Source organism: Pseudopipra pipra, chromosome 4 (genome assembly GCF_036250125.1).
Source record: "Pseudopipra pipra isolate bDixPip1 chromosome 4, bDixPip1.hap1, whole genome shotgun sequence".
Classification (NCBI taxonomy): domain Eukaryota; kingdom Metazoa; phylum Chordata; class Aves; order Passeriformes; family Pipridae; genus Pseudopipra; species Pseudopipra pipra.
The window spans coordinates 68,712,687-68,728,647 of NC_087552.1; the positions used below are offsets into that span (position 1 = coordinate 68,712,687).

A 15,961-nucleotide genomic window follows, 5' to 3' on the forward strand; every position below is an offset into this window, starting at 1 on the left:
AGCTGCTACACTGTCCTTTGGTTTGATCCCAGCTGATATATGTTGGGCTGAATCACACACTCAACAAACTGGAGCTGAATTGTTGGGGTCAGTGAGCTGATGGAGGCCGGGAAAAGTTGTGCTCATGGGATGGGATGTGCAAGCTGGAGATGTGCTGTTAGCAAAGACTACTGATAACTGATATTTCTGCTCCTTTAACGAGGTGGAAAACATGAGCTTTATGAAAAATGTCTCTTGAGAACTGGCTGAAGAAAATAGGGGCATTTACCCTATTTCACTTCACTAGGGCTATTAAGAACCCTCAAATTTTCCTGTCACTTTTATTTGACTACCTTTCATTGGGCTTAATAGAACTATACAGTTTACAATCATAAAATCACTACTTATTGCCAAAACATGCAGTAATAGATTTGGTCTAACTTTCTAGAAGGCTAAACATTAATAGCATTTACCACGTGCTGTTGCAGTGCTTTTCCCCAGTTCCCTTTGCTGGACAGGCAGCTGTCAGTCACTTGCCCTTTTGCTTCTTGAGACAGGTTAAACATTGATCCTCATCAGCTTCTGCTTCTTCCCCTTTTAACTCTTTGCCTAATTAAGGTTCTATATCTTCTGATGTTTCTGGATTTTTCTCCAAAGCTTTGATGATATCTTTGTTTTAAACAATCTGTACTGACTCCTTTCTCACCATTATGTCCTGCTTTCACACTTTACATGTGTTAGTGGTCTATATACCCACACACAGAATAAAGGGCTCTGAGTCACTGGTAAAGCAGAGGATTTTCTAGGGAGCTATATATCTATTTTCTGGACAGAGTAAGAGGTCTTAAACTCTACAGACACAAACCACAGACTATTTCCTCAACATAGATAAAATCCCTGTGGGAAGATGGATCCTTTTAATGCCCTAGTCACTTACACATGTGCTTTATAAACAACAATATCGCTTACAATTCAGTTCCTACATCCTTTCACCTTCATGGATCTTCCCAAGCATTTTCCCAACTATATGCTTCATATCATTCCAATGCCCACAAGAAAACACTGTCGTGTAACATCAGTAGTATATGGTCTACAGTAAAAACGGAAAGGACGAGATCTGAAGTTCTGGGACATTCTACTTGCCAGAAATAGTCCACAATATATTCTGTGCCCCAGAATGAGAGGCCTCATTGCAAAACTTGTCACACTAGAATGGGAATCCCACATAATCAGTATCTGGTAGCAGGTATTCATCTGGTAGTTCCACTCAATATGTTGCCGCTAGAAATACGAATGAGAGCAGAATTTGGCATCAGTGCTATCAGTTCTCTTCCTTTGGTTACCTGCTTCTCACTGCACTTGGAAGTAAAGAATATGGCTTACTGACTTCCTTTATTCTCCTCTTCTCAGTTTTTTTAAAGCTTTTGAATTATTGCTTTGTAAAAGAGAAGGGAAAATACTGAAGACAGGCACAAGGTGGAAGAAACACATCCCCAGGATTCAGCAGCAAGTAACTTGTCAACCTGACTGCTTTCTAGACACAAGAAAAAATTGTCTGTGAAAAGGAGAGGAAGAAAACACAGATAGAGAAGGTCCTTTTAGTCTAGCAGAAAAGAAGCATCCCAGGACCAAATTAAAGCCAGATTCATCCATATGAAAAATAAGTCAGAAGCAAAGATGATTAGCCATTGGAACAATACAGAGGGAAGTTGTAAAATCATTCCCTGTGTCCTGGTCTCTCAAATCACAACTGTATTCTCTTCTGTAAAACATGCTTTGATTGAAGAAATTTTTGGACTTGACACAGAGGAGGTCAGACTAGATAAGGTGATCATTCCTCTAACCTTAAAACCCTACAAATATGTACCTTCAGAGAAAAAGGCCAGACTGTGGTTGCAGTCTGGCACAGGGAGACCAGAAATTTCGGTTCAAGGCCTGGTTCTGTTACAGATTTCCAGAATAACCACATGGAAGTTGTGCAGTTTATCTGTGCTTCTGTTCACCATCTGTAAAGTCTGGAGAATAATCCTTCTCCTGTTCAGATTTTAGCTATTTGGGGTATGGAAAGCAACTTATTAGGTGTCGGTACAGACCTTTCCTAAGGTCTTCAAAGGAAAGTCTATAAGTGTCATTGCAAAGCATCTGTATCCACGAGGAAAACTTGATTGTACAGAAGGAAAATATATTAGTAGGGAGATAAATAAATGCTTTGCTTTCAGCAGTAGCCTCCTGAGTGCAGTTAAAAAGAAACATGTCAGAGCATGGGGATGGTCACTCAGCCAGAGAATTATGATTTCATCTCAGGATGCTTCTGAATACAAATAACATCCAAGGCCTCTTCATGAGGGAGCCTCTCACTTCCTCCAGTGGCATTTGCAACATTGCACTCATTTATGTTCTCAACAACAATAATCAAATGACCAGTGTCTGTCTCTGTCCATGCACAATGAAGACTTGTGCTCTCTTTGCTTAGCTAAGAAACTTCATGAGCTTCTGCCAAGAAGTGAAAGATCATTTTGAATGGCTGGAACAAATTCAAACCATGTCCCAGAGAGCTGGAAGGCTCACAGGCCTGTCTACTGCCCAGCTGCTCCTCCCTTCCCTACATCTTCATTGTGTCTATTGGTCTGTGTCTCTGCTGGAGCTAAATTATCTGCCTGCTCCACCTGGTAGCTGGACATGCTTCCAGCTTCGCCCTTTGCCTGTCACTGGGGCTGAAATGTGAATAGCTTTTCATGGCATGTAGGAAGTGGGTTTTAGGAAATGAGCTGAGCATGAGCTGGGCTTCTACTCAGCCAGGGAGAAAAGGACTGCATCCCAGCTGAAACCTCAGAGCAACATCTCAATGAGTCCTTATGTGAGCTGTTGTTAGTTATGTCTGCTCCAGAGGGAATGGGAACTTAGCAGTCTCTTGCTAAGATTCAAAGTACACATAAGGTACTCTTCGTTTTAGAAGCTTCCAGGCTGAGGAAGGGTCAGCATGGACTTGCATATATAACAACACATATATATGTGTGTGTGTATATATATATATATATATATATATATGTGTATATATATATATATATATATATATATATATATAACATGTTGTAACATAAGGTGCACTTCACATATATAAGGGAAAGCATAGATTTCTTTCTCTACAAAGATAACTACCTCAGCGGTGAGTTACAGTCTTACTAAGGCACCTTCTTTAAACAGAGAAAACAGGGCTAACAAAAGAAAGCAGTAGCCACCAACACACAGATTTTCTTGGACTATGCTAAGGGTTGCAAAGAGAATAATAGGCACCATTGTTTCCAGTTCCCCACTACTCCTAACAAACCTCATCAAGCTACAAGCATGACCAGTATCAGAATAAGGCACTGAAAGATATATGAAGGGCTGGAGAAGGAAAGGAAGAGACAGCTGTTGGGATAAGTGGAGAACTTACCAGAAATACAGTAAGACAGATCTCCACAGAGCTCCACAGAGCTAAAAGATGCACTTGTGTTATGCTGCCAAGCCCTCCTTGGCACAATGTCCCTGTATGTGATCCTCTTAGTCTATCGCTGGTTCTCTGCGATATGTGTCTATCTGGTTTCTCACGGCTGCCATAAACCCTTCTACTGCACTAATCTCATTTAACAGTTCCACTGGCTTGAAAAGAACCCAAGTAAAATTGCTGTGCAATTTCTGCTAGCATTATTATGGCCGTATCACTTGTCAGCTTTCATAAACAAGATAAATATAGTTAAACTTAAAGCATCAGATATGAAGAAATTTGGCACATTACAGCAGCCTATCAGAAATAATTTTTGACAGGTACCTTACAAAGAAAGAAACAGGAGGATACCAGTGAGGATAATAACTTCAAATTTCTCTTTTTGCAAAATTCTTTTGCCCAAGAAGGCTGCAAGAACTCGGTGTTCGCTACCCTACCTTTTCATCACCATTAGCTCACTCTGCTGTCACACACAGCAGCCTGGACCTGGACTGACTCCCTAAAAGCAGTGAGTTTTGGTGTCAGTCTCAGTATCTTATTCTCTCATCTCAGAGTGCATCACTGGGATCCAGCTACCTGGAGGATAAAAGGCAGAATGTCAGCAGGCATGCAAAGCTGGAAGGAGTGGGGGAAATGTTAGGGCACAGGGAAAACCCCTACTCACAACTGATTTCTAACGTGTTTGCACAGCGAGAGGACATCCCATCTGAAGGACCTGTGTGAAAGATCATCCCCCACTCTTCCCCACACAAGTGGTTGGTTTGTGCCTGCAGCTAACTCTGTGCTCCAAAGAAGACAAGAATCTCCCCTCCAGCACCCGCAGGAAAAGACCAAGCCCAACAAATCTCCCCACACCCAGGAAGTACTCATGGCTCTCTGCTCCCTTATCACCTCCTGGAGCAAGGTGATGGAGAGGTGGGATGGGGGAAGGTAAGCTCACAGCCCCACACTGTGCTGACCAGGGTGTGCCAGCAGCAGTGCAAGAGGCACAGGGAATGACATGCTCAGAGACAGTCCATGGGGTAAGTCTGGGTCCCCCTTTGCTGTCAAGCCCTGAGCTCTCTCAGACCACATGGAGGTCAAACCAGAAAACATGAGTTGGCTGTGCTGAGACGTGAGCCCATGGCTCCAGGGAAAGTAGGTGCTTCCTAACGTAAAGTTAGGACACTTTCTGGAAGAGATTCAAAGATCACAAGAGAGACTGTGTTAGCTCCTAGCCAAAGAGGAAAAACCAGCCCTAAAAATAACTGAATTATAAAGGCCAGTGACAGAGGTCAGGCCATTGATGTTCAGAAGAAAATGTGGCTGGTTTTTACCATTGTCTGAGTGCTGTATAGTCAATATCAAACTCCAGCAATGATGTACAGTTCTTGTTGCTTGTGCAACTGTAAAATGGGATGGAACAGATTTTCAGCATTAGCAGACTTTAGGACATTTATGATGTCTTTTTCTCAGAAGAACTGAACATCAAAGTCTTGACAGAGATACTTGTGGGGAGAGGTGTTGAGATTTGAGGGTGGCAGATGGGGCAGGCAGATCACGATGGTATGATCGGATAAAGAGTTTTTTGTCTTATGACATCTTGCTTTTGAGGAAATAAAATTCCCATCTCTCTACACTTGTACCTTTCCTCTTGCAATAAAGAGTGAAAAACATGCAATATTTCTGGCGGAAGCTGATGGGAAAATATTTTCCTGTCTTAGATTGGGGTAAAGCAGTTGATTATGCTGTCTTCAAACATTTCAATTTCCTGCAAAGAAATAAAGATTTCCACTAGTCCTGTGTCTAAACTGTGTGACAGATGAATTTGAGCCTCAGTTTGGATTCATGCTGAAGGTCAATCCAGTTGATCCAGGTGTAAATAGGCATATTCTCCTTAAAGATAGGAAGATCAAGGGTGACTGATAGGCAGTCAAGGGTGATACCAGCTTTTTCTGTGCTGCAGGCTATGAAACCCATGCACCTTTAGCACTGCAGATCTTACCACATTGACTTGAGACAAGCTTTGGGCAAAGGAACATCTGCAGTCTCAAAATGAGCCAGAACACATACAGTTTTGGCACCCCAAATTATCTAATGCCCAGGAGCAATCAGGGAAAGTAAGTAAGAAAGAAACTTCTAGTTAAAATGGGCTTCACCACTCTTGCTATCACCCTGGCTCCCTACTGACTTCCTACCAGATCTTCTGACTGTGGTTTTAGTGGGTGACATATGTATGCAGAGAGAGTATTTTCCCACTGATTAGTTACAGTAATTTCTGGAAAGAGCAATAAATAATCTAGAAAAAATACATGCTAGTATATTTGTCTCTGAAGACAGCTATGACCTGTCAAGTATCAGCCAGTCATTATTGATCAGAATATTAATTTTATAAGTGAACATTTACAGCCTTCTTTCAGCTGATTAGAAGTCACTATTGATAGTAGACAATATTTTACTTCATTAAAAAATATAGTCCCGGGAGCACAGATGAGTAAATGGCCTCAATCTGTCCATGTTTATGTAGAGAGTTTTCCAGATCTTTGAGGACTATAAAAATGAAACAAACCGAGCGTGTGTCTTAGAAGGGTAAGAAAACTCTCTATTATTCATCTTTGGCCATTGTGATAAGTCATATGCCAAACACTTTGCCAATAAAGGAGAAAGGGAAGAAGAACTGGTACAATTCTCCTTGGAGAACAACCTTCACCGTTTTCTCATACACCACTTCAGGTCTTAGCAATGATCTTATTAAAATGACTGCTACTGTTGTTCAGAGTTGTCCTGAGGCCATGGCAAGCAAACCGGATTTCAACCAGTTCTGCTTTCCTCAGCCTCTGACCTCCCACGTGGATCACAGCTGGGCTGGACCTGAGCTGGCTGGTGGGATGGCTTCAGCTGCTGCTGAAATTACAGCAATGTCCATGACAAACCAATTCTGTGCATGTGAGAGAGAGAAAGCACAAGAATTGGGGAATCTTGCATCAAAAATATGTTTAAAAGTGACATTCCACTTTAATCCCGAGTTGCAACCATAATCTGTATCTCTCTTTGTTTCTCCTCTCTGGCACAGGAGCCCTGGTAGTTGTTTTGTCCATGGTTATAGAACAGCTCCTGAGCTGCATAGAATCCTGCTCATTCTGGTTTTTACCACCTGAAGCAAATGGACATGAACCCACAACATCCTTAGCTGCATTCCAATCCAACCAAAACACAGGCACTAATCATACGTTACAAAGTCCTTCGGTTGCCTCAGATGGAAAGATTTATGTCCTCAAAGACTTGGCCAGCCCATTATTGCTCATTCATTGTGTTTGCCTACAAGTTACAACTGCTCTTTCCATTAATTTTTAATGCAGCTCTAGCCTTGCCTCACTAAGCTCCGGGAAAACTGTAAAGGCACTGGCTGTTACTATGAACCTATAATCTCTTGGCAAAAGTAGTCTGGGCAGGCAGTCTCCCCCCGTTGCATGATAGTTCACAGCACCATACTCTGACCCTTGTGCAAGAACCACATTTTTCTTCAAAGCAAATGTGCAGTTTACATGTGCTTCCGTCAGAAGCTTGAGCTGGAGAAAAGAGTAACATTTCCCAGACAAAGCATGTGAATTCAGTGAACATGTCTGAATCATTGTGGGTCTAGATGTGGTTTATTGCTATTCATAAAGCTCATCGCTATTCTTACCTAGTGTTTTTCCTCTCTTTCATTTTTGCTGAGTGCTCCTCATCTTGCTATCAGCAGTCCAGGTCCTGAGGGGAGCTTTAATATTTCTAGGCCTTAGATTTTAACCCACATCAGATTATATTACTATGATATTGAATTTAGTGACTCAAGATGTTTCCCATTCCAGTTGTTTCTATTTATGTAACATATCCCAAATTGTCTCTTCATTCTAGCTTTCTAGATCTCCTTTGCAGGTGTATCCAAACTGGAAAGCCTCATGCCAAGTATCAGAAAACCACCTGCACAGCGACCACCATCAAAACACAGATGAAATTTTCGTAAATAAGCATGAGGTAGTTTGCCTGCTGCCATCAGTATGGTGTGTTGGAATGGCATGTAGATGCCCCTGCCCTGGAGCACAGGTTATTCACCCAAAATGCAGGAGATTCCTGCATGCCTCTGAACCACCAGTGGTTTCCAGAATGGACCCGAGGTGCTCAACAATGCTTAAGAATAGGCAAAAATGGAGAGAAGCTATTGCAAATCCTCATGGTCTGGGTTAAATTTCCTTCTTTCCCAAACAACTGCTTTAGGCCCAGCAGCTGCAGCATTTCTGGTAAAGTACAAACCACATCAGAGGGGAGCAGCAGAGACCCAGTTTTAGCCAAGGAGGTGGTGCCCTGACATCCACTCGTTCCCCAGCATGCAGACCCAGCATTCGTCCTTTCCCACTGGGGACACTGTCTGGTGGCCTCCTCAAACCACATGCCAAACAGGCAATTCCCCTGGCCATGCCAGGAGCAAGCTGAACAGTAGAGTCCTTTACTGAGGCACCAAGGTCTCCTCCCAGTCAATACTGCATGGGGACCACATCTTGCCTCTGCCACAGTGGATGTTGCTCCATGGCATACATAACCCCTGGCTACAAGGCACGGTGATATTCCCCAAAGCTCTCCCAGATACTGAGGACTGTGTCCTGCCCAAGTGCATGTCTGAGTCCAAGAAAACTCCAAGGGGCTGGAGTCCCCCCACTAAGCCTCTGTGAAGGAGCTGTGGAGCGGGTGACTCAGGCACTCAAGGGATCCCCAGCACGAGTGAGTCAGTGCAGGGAGAGGAGCAGCTGCAGCTGGTGGAGGAGAAAGCCTGGGTGCTTTAAATCTAATAAATCATACACAGTGGCTGGGGAACTGGAAGGTCCACAAACCAGGGAGTGAAAAATTAGCCTGAATTCCTTGTTCCTCCTCCATTGCCTGCCAGCGCTGTGCCAAGCACAAGGCAACAAGCACCATGCCCCTGCTTCATTCACTTGTAGTCACAGCCTTTGAGGCCAAGAAAGGCTGTTACAGTTACCTGGCCTGACATCCTGCCTCACAGAGTAAATATTTTCTGCATAAAGCCTTAACCTGTGTTTCATGCAGCACCATACCTTGCATGACCCACGGGATCCACAGACATCGCCCTGGGTATTGTAGGTATTCAAAGTTCGGTTTGACCTAACAGGCTTCAGTATTTCCCTTCTTACTTGCTGTTTGCAGTCTCTCACCACGGGCAGCAAACTGATTGATTAATAATTGTAACAATTAACTTTCACCAGATAGTAGGGAAAAAAAAAATCAGGTTAGGTTCGTGGTTGGTAATCTGGAGGAAAAAAATCAATGTACCCAATAAAAATGAAAGCACCGTTCTCTTGTTTATCAAGCAAGTTATTAAAGGTATTATGTATCAAAGAGTATGCACTGTGACGTAAACTAGAAAACTAAGGGAATTTAAGTAGCTTGGTTCTGTCCATATAGTGGTGGTGAAACATGTCTTCCATTCTTTATTAACTCATAGAAATTATTATCTTGTCAGGAAACTTTCAAGTGAAATTATTTTCAGAGACAGAAAGACTTTTTAGGGAGTCAGAATTATTTCCTCGTGACACCTGTGTACTTTCTGGAGGAAAAAAAATCACCTTTGTGTCAAAAATTGAGCCATTGGAGATGTAGGTTAAAGCTAAGGCTGGTAATTTCAAACCTGGTTATCCAAAACTAGATTTCTAGAAAGAAAAATTAAAAACTACCTAAATCAAGCGCCTAACAATTTATCTGAATTCTATGTATTTGTTTACTGAAGGGAGCCTGTGTATCAAATTTGGATCAGAAGGCATAAGCCAAGGAGCCACAGGAAGTCCCCAAGGACAGCAAATCAGGACAGTCTATTAACAAGTTGCACACTCCACCATCCATTCAAGAGCAGTTACATGGGTGAATGGTGGGAAGAAGGCAGAGCATGTCATGCTTGCAGCTGCTAAAGAGGCACATTGATGTGATCACACAGGCTTAATGATGTTGCTGCCCAAAGGACCTAAAACTTTTTAGTGCTTCTGCAAACTGTTCCTCAATATATTCTGGCCTGTGTCTGTGGCATCATTATGCTTCCTCAATGGGAAATTATTATGGAACAAATTAAATTTGAAGCAATAATTTTGCCTCTGTGTTGGCTTGATTTTGGGCATTAATCCTCTAAAAGTGTCATGAATATACTAACTGTCAATGCATTGCTAATGAAAAACAAACTCCACTATATAATTATATGGTTTTTTCCATCTTATATAACATTGTGATAATACCTTCAGGAGAGGATGTTTCCTGAGTAACAGACAGAGGTTAATAACTTTGACTTTGCCTCTGGCCATACAAGCTCCTCCCAGCTAGACACCAGTTCCCAAGAAATATGGGAATTGTCTCAAGTATTATTGGTTTGACTCTGCTTTTGATTCCATGCCAGCCACTAGGAATGGTGCCTCCTGTATCACAAAGAAATCTCTTGAGTAATAGATTTACACACTCCCACCTTATCTGGTACATACATCTTGTCCCAGAAGTCAGAAAGTGGATTTACTGTGACAATAATTTCATAATAAACATGGCTGTAAGGGCAATAGAAGAAAGGTGGAAACCCAAAGCTGTTATAGCATGAGAAGGTACTCCCAGAAGCTGAAAAAGGGGCTGGAGATTGCAAATGCAGCACAAACTCCTCGCGCTGTTCCCCAGCCCCTCCTGGAGCTCCTTGCACAGAGCTGGCTTGTCTGCACAGCACAAGGCAGTGCTGTTGAGCCACACAACGTGTGGGCTTGCCTGCTCCTGGCAGAGGGATTAGGCAGGGAGAAGGACTCAGCTGTTTGCAGTTGTTCTGCAAGCTCACTTGAGGTGAATTGTTTATACATATTCCTCAGCTTACTCCAATTTACAGTCTAATACAAAATCTCATCAGGCTAAGGCAGAGTAAATTCCAGAATAATGATGTGTTTGAGAGTCAGATATGCTGATCTAAGGACACAAAGGCATAGGAGTCACTGTTCAGGCCATGCATTAGAGCATGAGCGTGAAGAAGATGAAGGACATGGTGCTTTCAGATATCTGTTGGATACAGCACTGAAGCAAGGTGCATTTATTTTTACTGATATGTCTTTATTTCCTAACCTGTAGGTTTTGTTTTTGTTGAAGATGATTACGTATCAGATGGATTTTGTATCCTCATTCAGATTCCCATTTTAAACACCTTTATATGGAGCTTTTTTTTAATTCATCCTTTCCCGAGTATCCATCCTTTCCCGGTATTAGCATTTTGTAAAAACAAGTGGGATTTACAGGTGCTTACCTCGCTGTGTAACGCTGATGCACACCTGCGTCAGGAATTGAACAGCTATGTAATGATGGTCAGAACAAGGTGACCTGTAAATGATGTACTCTTTGTAACTAAATGTGTCATCAAAACATAATGGAGCACTTTGCACCTCTTTCTGTGTCCTCTGATCACCGCCCTCAGAGCTATTTTGTCAGCTCTGATGACCAGATGGGATGGGATACTGTATGTGTTATAGTGACATGATCCAGGAAGAAAATGCCTGATGGAATGAAAGGCTGCTTTGTTGGGTGAATTAAGAACAGTTATATTGGCATTGTAGTAGAAGCCTTTGCTGGATGCAAAGTCCATGCTGACTGAACTTTGGACTTTTAAGTTCAAGTTAAGTGCTGAGTCTGGACTTCCTGAATATTAAGTTTAAAAAAAAAAAAACCAACAAAAAACAAACCAAACCAAAACCACCTCTCAGCAAGAACTGGGAATAGGAGAAATATCAATATATTACAGCAATGAAACCAAACCTTAACATGGGTTTTAGGATGCAGAATCACTCCGAACCAAGCTTAATAGCTTTATTCATAGGCCCTGATACATATCTTGGGTACTGTAAGGGTGAAAAAAATCCAGCTTGTTTTAATTATACTATATTTATATACAGGTATATGTTTGTCACTTTGCTTTGAGGAATAGGTTGGCTAGAGAAAAAATCTCTTGACAAAAGCTTCCAAGGATACTTATTAAACTTTTAATTTCCCTCTTTTTCCAGCACGGAAACACGAGCATGGTTACAGCATAAGCCAGTTAATGCATATTGTTATCACTTGTACTACAGCAGTAACCAAAGCTCTCAGTCACGATCAAAGACTTGTTCAAGATCATGTAAAAACCTGCTAGAATACAGGATCCTCTGCCAGCTCCCCCTGAGTGTTTTTCTTCTGTTTTCCCCCTTTCCACCAGAGTGTTTCCAGCTTTAAGGTTAGAAACTAATCACAATACTTTTGAATGGATAACAAATGGCTCCCCCAGAAGAGACGACGTTGGGGTGGGGAGGGCAAGAGCAGAGAAAGAGAAGTCCCTAACAACCCACGCTGCTAACCTGCATCTGCCTTTCTTTAGCTGGGAGAGTTGTAGCAGCCAATTAACCTCTACAATGTGGGTGTTTCATTAACTGCTAGAAATGGGATAGATGACATCACTGCCAAAGATGGACCCAGACACTGCCATGAGGTGCTGTGTAGGAAGGGCAGCTCCAGACATGGAGAAAATAGCTGCAGGGTCTTCTGGTCTTAAAGAGAGGGTGGGAGGCAGGGCAAAAATCACCTACATTAAATGATTCTATTAAAAGTAACTGCCAAATAGTTTATTACAGATTTAGAGTATCAGCTTTGTCATGTGTTTTGCTCGCCAGAAGGGTAAAGGTGTAGGAATCAGGAACAAGTTAGACAATTTTCTTACTTGGGATGCATACGTATAGCCCATATTTTAATGTTTTACCTTTATCTATATAGGTATAACTGATATGTGAGCGGATGGGAAGGTTCAGCTTAGAGGAAGGGGACTTAAATACTGGTTGCTGAGTCATTATATTGCTGAGTCACAATACACTTTCTAGAGTAGCTGGAGCAGCTACCAAGACTCTGTAACAAATAGACCTTTTGGACCTGAATTCTCAGAATGCAGAACTGAGAGGTCTGCTTCAAGCCCAGTCTTAAACATAACCTCCTGGTCTAACTCACCCACTCCAGCCAAAAATTAAATGATGTCTGTTGACTCCACATCAAAGATACTACCCTTATTTCTGCTGAGCCATGAAGTTATTTGCACATTGCTCCATCAGAAATTCCTCTGGAACGTATGAAGCTTTTCACACCCTGTGTAGTTGACCCATCATGGTGCTCTAAAACAGATGCAAGATTTCTAAAGAACATCAGTGATGGTTAGACACAAAAATTTCTGGAGTCTTCTGGCTACACTTCTATCAGTGCCAGACACAACCCACGGCTGTTACCATGAATCAGCACCAACTCTCCCTCCATCCAATCTCTCCTTGACTGTGGTCTAAGCAGAATTCACACACATCACACAGGAAAACATCAGTCTTCTCACTCTGAAAATAACTAGATAAATTTTTGTGGTTCCTACATAACACAAGATAATCATCACCTTCCCTTCTGACCCCAAAGATTTCTAAATACATTTGAATTCAATGACTGCACTGCATTCCTATGCAAGTCCATAAGAGCAAAGTATTTTATACAGTATGAATCAAGGGGCTAGTAAAATGTGAGGGTACTGCCTGGTAGCAACACTGCCATGTAGAGATACAGAGCAGAGTATTTCTTCACTGAATCACTTTACTTCTGTGACATTTTCTTACTGATACATGACCATTTCCTTAGCTTGTGCACAATAGAAATGTCCCTTTTGGTATAATTACATGAAATGACATGTCTATATCTCTTGACATATTTACAACATTTAATAACCTTATCATTAATTTGTTTTGAAACATTGTTTCCAGCTGTGTTTAGAGTGATTACCTAGAATGACAAGAGTGGTGTTAATTGACGAATATTTACCATTTCATCTTGTAGAAATTTCATGGAAAGGTTGTGTTGAATAGATTCATGGCATTAATCTGTTGCAAGTGCATGGCTAATTTTTCTCTTTTTTTTCCCCCATTGCACCCTTTAGAAGGTTTAGGTCTGTAGGAGGATCTGGTCATTCCCATAAGAGACTTCAACAGTTCATTGGTCCACTTCTGGGTGGGATTAGAGCACTGCTCCCTCCTACATTTTTTGTTTATTACTTGTCCCCTTCTTCTACCTCTCAAAAGGGCAATCTCTGTATATATCATAGGAGTTATGGACCAACACAACAAAGACCTCTGACTTTGTCTCTGAGGCTTTTGAACTTTACCCAGTAATGCTTGGTGTGGAAGGAGTTACTGTGCCCTGTGTATAAGCCACATATTTTTGGTGCTTGTAGATATCTCCCAGAAGAAACTATGACTGCATCATCTTGTGAAACACTCAGAAATAGAAAAAGTTGCCAAGTTCAGGGTAACAACTTTTAGACTTTGTACAGAAGAACAGAAAACTTATATTCCATAAAAGATCGTCGGAGACCAAACATATAAATCCCAAGAATAGCCTTTCCTTTAGCATTTTATTACTGTATTTTCCAAAAGTAGATGGAACCAAGAACTAGAGAGCATGCAATTATGACAAGCTCCTTTTAACTTCTGGAGTCTTCCTTTGGCTTTCTGGGAAAGAGAAGTCCCAGAAGAGGTTTCCAGAGTTGAGGAACTGAGTTATAGGATTGAGTTGTCTTCTGCTCATGCTGTGTCACTTTATGCTTGAGAAAGCCCTCCTCCCCATCCAGACATACAAAGAACTTTCTCTTGGGCCACCAAACCATTGTTAAAGAGCAGAGTCACAGACCTGACTATGGCACTGGAAGGTGACAATATCTCCTGGGTATTGGCAGAAAGACTTTCCTCACAACAATACTGACCCAAGGGCTCCAGCTCAGATTCTGCAGTAGGTTTTACCAACTTGTTCCACCCTTGGATACCTCTGGATATACCTGCATTGCTTCTGCTGAATCTCCATCCAATACCTTACATCCATGGTTTTGTCAGATGTGTAGATCACAGAAGGTATCTCCATGGCATATGATAATGTAGGCACGGAGTTATTGAGGGAATGATGCCAGTTTAAGTCACTTAAGATTCCTGTGCTTACAGATGTGAAATTAGAAGTGTACACTTGAATTAATTTCATCAACAATTATTGTTTTGCCTGCTTTAGTCTATGAAAACAGAATTTTAAACAAGTTTTATTTTATGCCTTACCCCAGCTGTCTGCACTGAAGTCCTAACTGAGTCCTGACTCCTGCTGGGAAAATATTAAAAATGTTTAAACTCCATTTTTGTATATAAATAGTAATATCAACAACACAAAATCTACTTATGGACCAATTCAGCAGCCAGAGCTCTTGTTCTTTCTGGTTGTCACTTTGATAATGCAATACAATCACATGGGCTTGCAGCCCTGTCTGCTTGGTGTGCCATCATTTATAACACATTATCGGAGTGACAGCTGGCAGTAACAAGAGGCCAAGTGCCAGATATGCACAGCACATCTTACTGAAAAATATTTCCCTGTTAAAACCCAGATAGGTTGATTAAGAAGTGAGGGAATTCCTCCCCCTTCCCCCAGATGGCTGCGCTGATTCATTGGAAACGAACCCAGACGCAGCTTCTCCGTGCACTGGCAAAACTCCATGCTCCACCTTCCCTCCTCTATTCAGGTTATATCCCATGGGGTTCATCAGGAGAATTTTCCCTGACAGGGATTGAAAACAGTGATCTATAAGCAATGAGCAGCATCACCACTTGCTTTAATTAGGTAGGACAAAAAGCTTGCTCAAGGATGCACTTTATGCAGCACAAGGGTATACCCTGAAGAGAGTCCTGTTTGCACTCCACTTGCTTTGTGTTTGACCAGCCTACTTTCACTGTGGCCCCTTGAATTCAGGCCCAAACAATGTGCTCTCAGAGCTTTCCAGTCACCATAAATCCCTGCCTCCCTTCTCAGTGAGACTCCCTCTCAGGCACCATCTCAAGACTTCCTAACTACCCTTCCCTGATCCAGCCTGACCTGTTAATCAGTATTATTGAAGAGTTATCCCTTTGAACTGCAGGAAGTAATCTGGTGTATTAAGTCCTCCTTTTAGTTTCACTAAATAGTCCTGTGACCTCCCTGAAAACCCCTCAAAAGATGACAAAGGATTTGTGTCCCCCTACACAGGGTGCTAATTGGGAACTCCAATGAGTTAAAGGAAGAACAGCATTAGAGAAGACGACTTTATGGAGAAGTGAGAGAGTTAACTGGCTGCTATTTCATTATTGTGCCAGCTGACTGTACGGGACTCCACAATGTTCTCAGGGATGTGGGGAGCGGTGTGTGTTCCCTGGCAGAGACCCAAGATCTAGATTAAAATCTCCCAGAGTTAATTTAGGAAAACAATAATATTTGAAGTTGGAAGGGTTTTTCTTTTCAGACTGTATTCCACCATGAAACATGTGATCCCTGGGCCTATTTCTTTTCCACATAGAGCTTTCCTTGTGAATTCTTGTGAATAGCTAGGCCTACACCTTCAATAAGAGAACCTAAGAGGAAGTACCTAAATTAATCTTTTGATATTAAAATAAATACGAG

General features: G+C 41.9%; 1 long non-coding RNA gene across 1 annotated transcript in view; it reads left to right on the forward strand.

Moving 5' to 3' along the window:
• Window positions 1-15,961, forward strand: part of LOC135413563 (uncharacterized) — a 73,403-nt gene that overhangs the window by 56,832 nt on the left and 610 nt on the right. The window lies entirely within an intron of this gene.